General features: G+C 43.8%; 1 protein-coding gene across 4 annotated transcripts in view; it reads right to left on the reverse strand.

The window, feature by feature from the left end:
• rph3ab (rabphilin 3A homolog (mouse), b) overlaps positions 1–12,906 on the reverse strand; it is a 200,048-nt gene that overhangs the window by 90,885 nt on the left and 96,257 nt on the right. The window lies entirely within an intron of this gene.

The raw sequence follows: 12,906 nt of genomic DNA on the forward strand, positions 1-12,906 counted from the left end.
TGACAAGTGATAGGTGGATAACCACGGGGCACATAGGAGATGGGGGTGAGGGATCTGTCAATGACAGCGGGGTGGAAACCTGGGGTAAAGAAAGAGGACATCTCAGATATTCTAAAATGCAAAGCCTTATCTTGGGATCTTTCCGTCTGTGTTCCATAATTATCCACTTATCACTTGCCAGGCCTTGTCCTGCCCCTCCACACTTCCACCTTTCTTGCCCCCTCCCCTTTTCCACTACAATCAGACTGAAGAAGGGTCTCGACCTGAAACGTCACCTATCCACATTCTCCAGGGATGCTGCCTGACCCACTGAGTCACTCGAGCACTTTGAGTCTTTCCTTGGTGAACCAGCATCTGTAGTTCATTGTTTCTTCATCACTGTCTCCCACCTCACCTCTCTTGGCCTGTGCCTAAACGCCATAAAAACATTAATCGGTTTCAGGGGACGGCAGGTACTGTTAAAATTGAATTCAGCTGAATTCAAACCGCTGTAAACTGGCCACAATTTATGCTACCCCATTGCCCCATGCCCATCAAGTTGGGGGTGCTAGCACCCAGGACTGGAATGATTAGCTCGTGTGAACTCTGCAGTTCATTAGCAGCGTGTTAATGGCCCAAGCAGCTAGTGCGACGCAGGCAAGCTTTAAATGGAAGGCACATTGTGGCTGGAACAGGTGGTCACAACAGGTAGCCCCCTGTGTCAATGCCGGGAATTCATCTAAAGCCTAGATTTAGGGCTGCATAAAGTCCAATGGCTTGGCACAAGTGGTCACGGTAAGTAAATGTCCTTTCAAATGCCATTTCTTAATTCTACGTCAGGAAGGCATCACATCCTAGCGCCAATGTACACACAGTCGCTACTCATCAGGGCTCAATCCAAATTTCTGCCCTGTACCACATTTTCAATAACAGGACAGCGCACAAGCAGGCCCTTACGCCTACAATATCTGTGCCGAACATGAAGTCAAGATCAAATTTTATTTACCTGCACTTAATCCGTAGCTCTCCATTCGCTCTACATCCATGTGCCTATTCAAATGCCAATGTCATATCTTCCTCCACCACCGCCCGCGTTCCAGGCCCCCACCACTCTGGACAACACAGCTGCAAATCTTGCATCCTCTTCCCCCTCCCCCCACCACAATCAGCCTGAAGAAGGGTCCCAACCGAAAATGCACACACCCCCAACTTCACAAAGGCCCCCACCTCTATCTTTCAGCCTGAAGAAGGGTTCCGACCTGAAATGTCACTTATCCATGTTCTCAAGAGATGCTGCCTGACCAAATGAGCAACTCCAGCATTTCGTGAAGGAAAGACACAAAATGGTGGAGTAACACAACGGGTCAGGCGACATCCCTGGAGAACATGGATAGGTGATGTTTTGGGTCTTATGGGTCTCTGCACTTTGTCTTATTATCAAGTGTTAGAAAGGTCTTAGTGGACGAGTAGACTTTGATCTCTTAGTTGTGTGTCTCTGCAGTCAGCTCGATTTTCTCCAGTGATGTTATCTAAAGCTTTTAATACTCGCTCAATCAATAATTTAACAAACTTGTGGGTTTTAACAAATCAATTGCCACAAGATCGGCAGTATGTGCACTGCGAATGGCCTTAAATGTGCAAATGGGATCTGTGGTAAGGGCACTCAATTACTGGGCATGTCATGCTGGTGCTGTGTGATGAGGGCATTATCGCACTAGTCATGGGTGCAAATTGCGAAGCCAGAGGAAGGAATATAGGTGGAAGGGGACGGGGAAAAATGGGTGAGAATCCAGCTGGGGCACAGGGAAGAGAGGGGAGGAGAACAAAAAGGGGGAGGGGTGAATTCACTTTGTGTCATTTATTTTGTAAACCAGCATCTGCTGTTTCTTGTGCCTTCATTCTAATATTTGATAGGGGGCTAACTTATACAGATACTGGGGCGGCTCAGTGGCACAGCGGTAAAGTTGCTGCCTTACAGCCGCAGAGGACCAGGTTCGATCCTGACTACTGGTGCTGTCTGTATGGAGTTTGTACGTTCTCCCTGTGACCACATAGGTTTTCTCCAGGTATTCCAGTTTCCTTCAACACTCCAAAGACATATGGGTTTGTAGGTTAATTAGCTTTGGTAAAATCGTGAAGTGCCCCTAATGTGTTGGATAGTGCCAGTGTATGGGGTGATCGCTGGTCGTCGCAGACTCGATGGGCTGTATCTCTAAAGTAAAGTCTAAAACATTAGGATTGCCATAATCACACTGAATAAACAATAATAAAGAAAGGTAATAGCATCACTGCAGTAACAATTCTATTATTCGTCGAAAGGTGCCACCTTAGAAAAAAAAATTTTGGAAAGAAAGAAAACATTTCTATGTCTTTGCTATTAAAAATAAATTCTGTGCCTTATTTGTCTTGAATGTAATAACTCCAAAATGAAGGTTAGAGGTCTACTTTACTCTGGGAGTCGTGGCAACATGCCAACGACCGTGGCAGTGAAATAATATCCAATAACTCTTGTCAAGTATTTAACTTGTCACCAACTGGCTATAAATGAGAAGTTCATTTACATGAACATTATTTTTATGTGAACGAGGCCAAATATTTTGAATAATGGATCATCGCCAATTCAATAGAGCATTTTTCATAGGTTCATGGTCTTTATGATGTGATTATTTCCTAAGCAGAGTGATGGCTCATATTTATCGATGCTATGAATCTTCACATATAAATTCTCGACTTGGACCTGTATAAGTCGCTGATCTGGGCTGAACATTGCCTGCCTTCCCTGCCAGCTGCACAACTGAGGACTCGAGGGCCTGAGCTATAGGAAAAGGTTGAGCAGGCGAAGAGTTTATTCCTTAGAGTGCAGGAGGATGAGGGATTATCTTATAGACAAAATGTGTAGGAAGGAACTGTAGATGCTGGTTTAAACCGAAGATAGACATAAAAATTGGAGTAACTGATTCTCAGTCTGAATAAGGGTCTTGACCCAAAACGTCACCTATTGCTTTTCTCCAGTCTGTCCCGCTGAGTTACTCCATCTTTTTATGTCTATCTTATAGAGGCATATAAAATCATGAGAGGAATAGATCAGATAAACACACAGTCTTTTGCCTAGAGAAGGGGTATCGAGAACCAGAGGACATAGGTTTAAGTTGGGGGGGGGGGGGGGGGGGGGGGTGGGGGGGAAGAGTTAATAGGAACACGAGGGGTGACTTTTTTTTATCAAAGGGCGGTGGGTGCGTAGAATGAGCTGCCAGAGGAGGTAGTTGAGGAAGATACTATTGCGACGTTTAAGAAATATTTAGACAGGTAGGTGGATAGGTTAGGTTTAAGGGATAAGGGCCAAATGTAGGCAGGTGGGACTGGTGTAGATGGGGCATGTTGATCGTTGTGGGCAAGTTGGGCTGAAGGGCCTGTTTCCACATTGAATTACTCTATGAGAATGTGGCAAAACAGAAATGTGCCCTCTCTGCTGGATGTGTGAAGTAAATCGCACCAATGACACTGTGCAAAATGCAGTCATTCAGTGGGGGACTAGCCACCGTTCAACCTGCATGTTGTTCTCTATTTTATTTGTGTTCAAGAGCCTATCTCATTGAATTTTGAAAGACCGAAGTGATGGTTTACTTTAGACTTGAGTAATACAGCTTTGAAAAAGGCCCTTCGGTCCACCGAGTTTGCGACAAACAGCAATTGCCCCGTACACCAGCACTATCCTACACGCTAGGGCCAATTTATAATTTTACGCAAGCAAATTGCACGTCTTTGGAATGTGGGAGGATACTGGAGCAGCCGGAGAAAACGCATGTGCTCACAGGGAGAATGTACACACTCCAAATCGACAGCACCCATAGTCAGGATCAAACCCGGGTCTCTGGCGCTGTAAGGCGGCATCTCTACCAGCGCCACTGTGCCGCTCTTATGTTCAGGTCATGACCGCTATCTACATTAACATGTTTCCCACACATCCCCATTATGTACTTATCCCTCACTTTAAAAAATTGCATTACGTGGTTTTTAAGCCACCCACTCATGGCAGCAGCTTTTCTCCAAACAATGTAAAAGAGATCGGCTTTCCACAAAAGGCTCCATGGTAGACTGAAGGACTTTGTTATTTCCACCCCTGGAGATCTCTGTCCTTCCATCCTATAAAAGCCATAGGACATAGGAGCAGTAGGTCATTCAGCTCATTTAATCCACTCTGCCATTCACACAGAGCTAATCTATTTTTCAATCTCAACCCCATTATCCTGCTTTCTCCCATAACCTTTGACGCCCTTACTAAACAAGAACCTATCAATCTCTGCCTTAAAAATACCCATTGATTTGGCATTCACAGCCATTGAATTCATATGGCAATGAATTCCACAGACACACCACAATCTGGCTAAAGAAATTCCACTAAGAACGTCCTTTTATTCTAGTTATTTCTGTCCCTAGGAGTCCTTGCGGGCCCACAGCTACTCTGGCCAGAGCTCCTTAGTTTATTTTTAGTTTAGAGATATAGCATGGAATTCTCACGCTATATCCTCATTCGCAAGTTCTGTTATCCAATCCTACAAGCATAGGGCAATTTACAGAAGCCAATTAATCTACAAATCTGCACGGCTTTGGAATGTGAGAGGAAACCAAAGCACCTGGAGAAAACCCACGCGGTCAGAGGGAGAATGCACAAATTCCGTACAGACAGCATTCATAGTCAGGATTGAACCAGTGTCTCTGGCAATGTGAGGCAGCAGTTCTACCACTGTGCCTCCTCTTCAGAGGCTCAACCTAAAATCGTCCATGAATTTCGTCTATGCCATACATTGGACAGCCAGCCATTTCCACTGATGCTTCTGTGTGCCCCTGGCCTTCCTTCCCTTCTCGCTCATGGAGATATGACAGGAAAAAAATGCCGAGCAACTCTGTCCATTTTGCGGCCATATTTCTAAAGTGAATTCTTCATTCCGGCAGTTCGTTCCATACACCCAACACCCTTTGTGTAAAAAAGTTACCCCTCAGGTTCCTATTAAATCTTTCCCCCCCTCACCCTAAACTTATGTCCTCTGGTTCTCGATTCCCCTACTTTGAGCAAAATCTGTGCATCAACCTGATCTATTCCTCTCATGATTTTGTACAGCTCTATAAAATCTCCCATCATCCTCCTGTGCTCCAAGGAATAAAGCCCTAGTCTGCCCAACCTCTCCCTATAGCTCAGGCCCTCGAGTCCTGAAATGTGGTGGAAATGAAGGAGATGTGAATGAGGGTGCCGTATATCACAGTGGGGGGTGATTTATCCTGCCTTGTCTCCTGAAGAAGGAGAACATCGCTGATATTCTGGAGTGGAAGTGATCTCCAGAACAACCGGCTGGGGACTTATGTCTGAAAGAATCTCCTCTGAATTGGTTTAATTCTGAAGTAGCTCTTGACTAAAGGAGCACTTCCAGCCTGTCTTTCAGCCCTGAGGATCTTGTAAAGTGCTTTACTGCTGACAGATTGCTTCTGAAAAGTATGCACATTGATTTTATTTAACAACTACCCACAGAGAGGATCTACATGCAGTCAGATGGCATCTCCAACCTTGTAGTACTTTTATGCAGTACATTACATGCTCAAAGCCAGGCACAAGGCTTGACACAATGGGCTGGAGTAACTCAGTGTGTCTCTGGAGAAAAAGGAATAGGTGACATTTCGGGTTGAGACCCTTCTTCAGACACAGAGTCAGGGGAGCAGGAAACGAGAGGTATGAAACCATTCAGAACAAGTTAGAGCCGGCACCGATGACCGAGGAAAGGTGGAACCCACAATGATCCATTGTTGGCTGTGGAAGAGATGATAATGAAACTAGCAGGATGACTAGGGTGGGGAGGGGACGGAGAGAGAGGGAATACAAGGTTTACTTGAAATTAGATAAATCAATATTCATACAGCTGGATTGTAAGCTGCCCTAACAAAAAACAAGGTGTTGTTCCTCCAAGGCTGGTATCTTGTCAAAGATTTATCAAAACAATTTGGAGCCCTGCACAGTGATGCAGCAGTAGAGTTGTTGCATTACAGCTCCAGAGACCTGATCCTGACTGAGGGTGCTGTCTGTACGGAGTTTGTACGTTCTCCCTATGACATGTGGGTTTTCTCTGGGTGGTCTGATTCCTCCCACGTTCCAAAGATGTTCAAGTTTGTAGGTTAATTGGCTTCTGTAAATTGCCCCTAGGGTGTAGAATGTAAAACTGGGATAATATGGAACTTGCACACAGTGTGATCGTTGGTTGGCGTAGATTTGGTGGGCCAAAGGGCCTGTTTCCACGCTGCATCTCTAAACTAAACAAAACTTAAACAAATTACTTTTAAAGACGAGAGGGAGAAAATTTAAAGGGATTCAAGGAGCAACTTTAGAGCGTATATGGATCGAGCTGCCAGAAAAATTGGTAGAGACAGGTACAATTGCCACAGTAAAAAGACACTTGGACATGTCCAGGGATAAGAAAGGTTTGGAGGTGTATGGACCAGATGCAATCAAGTGGCATTACCTCAGTTTGGGCAAGTTGTTTAACATGGATGAGTTGGGCCACAGGGCCTATTTTCATGGAGAAGCAAGGAACTGCAGATGGTTTACAAAAAACACAAAGTGATGGAATAAATTAGCAGGTCAGGCAGCATCTCTGGAGAACATGGATAGATGATGTTGGGGTTGGGGTTTGATCGAGTTGGGACCATTCAAATTCAGTCTGATAAGGGGCCCCGATCCAAAATATCACTTATCCATGTTCTCCAGAGATGCTGCCTGACCAGCTGAGTTGCTCCAACACGTTGGGCGTATTTTCATGCTGTTTACCTCCACAACTAAAGATTTGCTTCTGAACTTGGACCTCACTAATTTACCAATTAGCATAAAATCTAAGGTTATAATCATCACAGCGCCTTTGATGAACAGGATGTATTGACATATTCATCTGCATCTTGATGCATTCCATCCACTATGATTCTCAACCATTACTGGTTTTGCAATCATGTTCATAAGTCATAGGAGCAGAATTAGGCCATTCAGTCCATCGAGTCTAGGCATTTGCCTTTCTTACTTCTGATTCATGCTGCAAATTAACCTTTTGGGAATCCTGCACCAGCACTCCCAAGTTCCTTTGCACCTCCAATTTCTGAACCCTCTCCCCCTTTAGAAAATAGTTTACAACTTTATTCCTTACACCAAAGTCAGTTTATTGTACTAAAAAAAAAGAAAGCACCTTTTGTAATTGCTTGGTATTAAGGAGCTGAATTAGGAAACTAACCAGTTCCTTTGTTAGTGAAAGAATAGCCAGCACTTTGCACACTCTCCCAATACACATTCTGTCCTGGGTGAAAGGTATTTATCATTATTTGCCATGTGCAGTGCTGATGTTATTGAGGGTTGTTTCACATTCTGTGATTGATTTTTCTCAGTCACCTTTTATGTCAAACTGCCTAGGAAAAGGCAGCCATAATGCATCAAATAGAGGCTCTGAGGATCACAGACCAGTCACCCTTTATCGTGAAAAAACCCCACCAAGTGCTGGAGTAATTCAACAAATCAGGCAGCATCTCTGGAGAAAATGGATAGGTGATGTTTCGGGTCGGGACCCTTCTCCAGACCCCCACCATAATCAGTATGAAGAAGGGTCCAGAACCGATCACTTATCCGTGTTCTCCAGAGATGCTGCCTGATCCGCTGAGTTACTCCAGCACTTTGAGTCTTTTTTGTAAACCAGCATCAGAAGTTCCTTATCTCTGCCCATTGTCATGGATCACTCTGTCCCAGAAGCTCACAGCATCCTACTAGTATTGCTGGCAAATACTGGGCAAAGGTTATGGGGAGAAGGCAGGAGAATGGGGTTGAAAGGGAAAGATAGATCAGCCATGATCGAGTGGCAGAGCAGACTCGATGGGCTGAATTGCCAAATTCTGCTCCAATGTCTTTTAAAGAAAGGAGAGTGGGCAAATGAGTATAAATTACTATTGTATTGAAATCAAATTCACTTGCAAGTAGTAAATAAATGAAAAGTAAATTAAATAATAATGCTCAGAATACTGTAGTTCTCTTCACAATTGCGTTGTGAAAGGGAATCTTCGGCTATCTGTTCATTGAATTTGAACTAGTATATGGATGATCGCGGTCAGAGCGGACTCGGTGTGCCGAAGGGCCTCTTTCGCCACTTTCCTGCCCCTGCAGTTGTGGAAGGATTTCCATGCTGTATCTCTAAACTAAACTAAAGATGGGGAACATATGCTGACAAAATGTACTTCATGGTGCCATGGTCCCATAGCCCCCAATGAAACCTTAAGTTTGTTTATACGTTGTGTGGGCAGAGGATGTCTCTAGGACATCTGGCTGATGGTTATAGGGTTCCTAAACAAAAAGACATTCAATCATTGTTTACCCCCAGATCTCCTACTTGCCTGATAAACAATCACTAACTGGGTTATATCATCTAAGAGGGCATCGTTCATGCAAGAGTTGAAGGTAGCCAGCTTATTCAAGCATTTATGTCTCACATGTAATTCCAGTCTCCTCCAGAAACACCCGCAGAAGTGGAGATACTAGGTACTATTTAAGAACGTTGACTTATCTATTCCCAGCACTAACAGCCCAAACTCAGTTTAGTTTAGAGATACAATGTAGAAACAGGCCCTCTGGCCCACCAAGTCCACGCTGACCATCGATCACCTGTACACGAGTTCTATGTTAGACTATTTTCACACTCTACACACTGAGAGCAATTTACAGAAGCCAATTAACTTACAAACCAGCATTTCTTTGGCAGGTGGGAGGAAACCGGAGCACTCAGAGAAAACCCACGCAATCATAGGAAGAATATACAAATTCCACACAGACAGCATCCATAATCAGGATTGAACCCAGGTCTGTGGCGCTGTGAGGCAGCAGCTCTATCATTGTACCGCTGTGGCACCCTTGCAGTTGTGGATGTTGATTCCTCATGTCAACCAATTTTGGCAAGATGGACAACTCCCATTCCACATGGCTGCACACATATTGGGAAGAGAAATGATCAACTGGATATTGGGGCAGGCTCAGGAACCAGGTTTCTGATCAATACACACAACGCTTGAATTTATTTATTCATCACTGCTTTGCATCATGTATGAAAATACTGATAAAATGCCAATAATAACAGAGCAAGAGAGAAGAAACATTAAACAAGAAGAAATATTACTTACTGTTCATTCTCACTAGGCAGAGGATTAGGCAAAGAAGGAAATCAGAAATTAAAATTTCACATTACAACATAGCGCAGGTTTCCAGCAACATTACATTGTCAACACCAGAACAGCAGATTGAGTAAAAGCTCAGGATTGTTAATATTCACATCTTGGTTTAAACCTGACCCAGGGCTTATCTCGCTGTCCCAGCTGGATCCTGTTATAAAGACTAAAGAGAACAAAATTCACCTCACAGAATAGGCACCGCAAGCAGCGAGCTTCAGCAATTGAAGCGACTATCTATCTTCACAAGATGAGGCTGCTTTTAGATCAATCCTCAGTGAGTTCAGAGTCACAATGACCCTGTGCATTCTTAGCGAGACCCATACTGAATTTGCTATGTGTATTTTGCTCAGTATTAACTATGAATTCATAAAATCTTTGCACTAAATTGAGAGCTAACTAAAATCAGAGGTGCTTTGTATTCTCAGGAGATTTTGGGGATGGGGGTGGGGGTGGGGTAGGAGGAGGAGAATGTTTGCATATAATTGGTGTAGGTGCAATAGTCCAGGAAGATGAATGCAACTGTCCGATTACTACAAACAAGGTTGCCTTGATGCAGAGTTGTGTAGAATGGTAAAGAAGGCATACGATATACTTGTCTTTATCAGTTGGGGCATTGAGTATTCGAGTGAGGAAGTCTTGATGCAAACTTTAGGACTTTAGTTAGGCTGCTTTTGGAGTATTGTATACGGCTCTGGTTTCCTCCATTACAGGAAGGATGTGACAGCTTTGGAGAGGGTGCAGAAGAGGTTGACTAGAATGCTGAAGATAGACACAAAATGCTGGAGTAACTCAGCAGGTCAGGCAGCATCTCTGGAGAAAACCTTGGGTGAGGTTTTAGGTCAGAACTCTTCTTCAGACTCTTCAGTCAACCATCGTTTTTCCACCAGAGATGAGGTCTGTCCCGCTGAGTTACTCCAGCAGTTTGTGTCTATCTTCATTTCTAAACCAGCAGTTCGTTCCTCCACATTGACTAGAATACTGCCTGGATCATCGATATTCGCTATATGGAGAGGTTGCACAAACTTGGATTGTTTTGGCTGGAGAATCAGTGGTTGAGGGGAGACCTGATAGAAGTACATACAATTATGCGTGGCATGATTAGGTTAGAGAGACAGAACCTTTTTCCTCAAGTGAAGATAAAAAATACATTTCAGGTGAGAGGGGCAAAGTTTAAAGGAGATGTGTGGGGCAAGATTTTTTTTTTACACAGAAGGTGGTGAGTGCCTGGAAGCGCTGTCAGGGATGGTGGTGGAGGCAGATACAATAGTGGTGTTTAAGAGGCTTTTGGATAGACACATGGATATGGAAAGATATGGATTATTTGCAGGCAGATAAGAGTTGGTCTTGGCTGTGTTCGGCAAAGACATTGTCTGCCAAAAGGCCTGTTCCTGTGTTATACTGTTCTATGTTCTAATCTCTCATTCCCCTCCTCAACAAATATATAAGTGTCAGGACTGGATTTGGTAACTGCATCCTTAAATCTCACTCAGTTCTTTAAGATGAGCCTTCGGTTCTTGATTAGATATTTAAATGATTGATATCAAATGTTGCTTCTTAATTAACTTGGTGTGGTTTACTGTGGAAGCTGCTGTAATGTGAGAATGAGTGCACAAATATGCTGGGAATGGAGGGATATGGATCACGTGCAGGCAGAGGAGATTGGTTTAACTTGGCATGTTGCTTGATACAGGCATTGTGGGACGAAGGGCCTGTTCCTGTGCTACACTGTTCTGTGCCAAATGCACGAGTGCTTCCCACTGCTCGTTGCCCTGGACCATGTGCGGGAGTGGTCTAGCAAGTTACAAAGGACCGCAAAAACCATTAGGCCTGAACTTATATCTGTGTGCACTTTAATGTGTCCACAAGTCACTGAAAGCTTAAAATTACAAACTTATGGCAATTACAATAGCCCACTTATTTGTTATAATAGCCCATTTTATTTATTAGATTGACCAACAGCAGGCAATGCAATTTTAGGCAATGTCATTGAGCATCAGTACTCATTATTCACTGGCTTTTCTTCTAGGCTCTGGGTATTGAAGCCACACTTTGCAGACATAGTCTCAATAGCAGTAAATCCCATGTTGCCCATGATATCTTCACCTTAGTTAGCTGCTAATGAACCTGGACCCAGATCATCAGACCCTGCTCTTCTTTATCCCTCTACCGTGCACTGGTGCTCTTTTCATTCAACCTTTTGCCATCACATCTTTAAACTTTCCCAATTTCTTGGGGCATTTATTTTCCTCCAAATTAATTTTCTCGCAGAGTTTCTCCAAACTAAAACCAAGGTCCTTTATCCCGGTGTCACTGTCTTTTACTCAATGCCAGGACTAAAATCGCTAGTCCAAAACTGGTTTTATATCATTTCAAGGCATTCAAACAGGCAAGATCATGCAATGTTGAACACACACGTGACTTTTCTTCAAAATCATGCATTGTTGCAGGAGGGTTTATGAAAAATGCATCACTGGTCACTGAGCATGCAATGGTGTGCTGTAATCATGCACTGCAGTTCCTCAGGTTAATAAACAAGATGAAGCCACCTGGTAACTAAACACCTGGTAAGTGTTGAGTAGTGAATGTTATCCATGGTTTTGCTGAGATTAATTATTGACTGCAATGCAAAAACACAAGGTTCCTAATACCCAATGTGGACTTTAGACTTTTAGACTTTAGAGATACAGCATGGGAACAGGCTCCTCGGACCACCGAGTCCATGCCGACCAGTGATCATCTCGTACACTAGCACTAGTCCTACACATGAGGGACAATTTACAATTTTTACCGAAGCCAATGAACCTACAAACCTGCACGTCTTTGGAATGTGGGAGAAAACCGGAGCAAGTTAGTAGTTCATGTCTTTGCATCTGCATTGGATTTTAACGCATGTCTAAATCCTCAAGTGTAGTGAGGTAGTGGTGTGAATCAACCATGAATCCATTTCTATACGAGCTGCAGAAAATAGTCCTCGGCTAAAGTGGAACAACACCAAATCCTACTTTTCAACTTTCTGGAATGTAGATTAGTGCACACGGTGGTACAGCGGCACAATTGCTGCCTTACAGTGACATAAATCAAGGTTTGATCCTGACTATGAGTACTGTCTGTACGGAGTTTGTACGTTCTCCCCGTGACCTGCGTGGGTTTTCTCCGGTTTTCTAGCTTCCTCCCACACTCCAAAAACATGCAGGTTTCTAGGTTAATTGGCTCTGTAAAAATTATTAAATTGTTCCCAGTGCATGTAGGATAGTGTTATTGCATGAGGAGCGCTGGTCGGCATGAACACGGTGCGCCTGTATCCCCGCTGTAATTATAAACTAAATAATTCTCAGCTAAAATGGAACAACAGAAATCCTACTTCACACCTTCCTGGAATGTTGATTGCGGAGCACGCAGACATCTGCCTCCTCCGCTTGACATCCCAGAGGAACTGGTGCAGTCTGACCTCCAGCTGATGCAAACCAACCGAGAGATGTGGTGTCTTTTGTTGCTCGATGCCAAAGAGATCTCTGACAAATTATGAGCTGTAGCCCAGAGGGCCAAATCTGTCTGTGCCTGTATTTGAGTGAATCTCCCTTAGCTGATGTCTGCTGTTCTAGCGAATTATTATAGCTTCTTCACCTCAGACTGTAATTGAGAGAAGCATCGCAGAAACGGGCTCTTTGGCCCACCGAGACTACGCCGACCAGC

Source organism: Leucoraja erinacea, chromosome 25 (assembly GCF_028641065.1).
Source record: "Leucoraja erinacea ecotype New England chromosome 25, Leri_hhj_1, whole genome shotgun sequence".
In the NCBI taxonomy this organism is placed as follows: Eukaryota; Metazoa; Chordata; class Chondrichthyes; order Rajiformes; family Rajidae; genus Leucoraja; species Leucoraja erinaceus.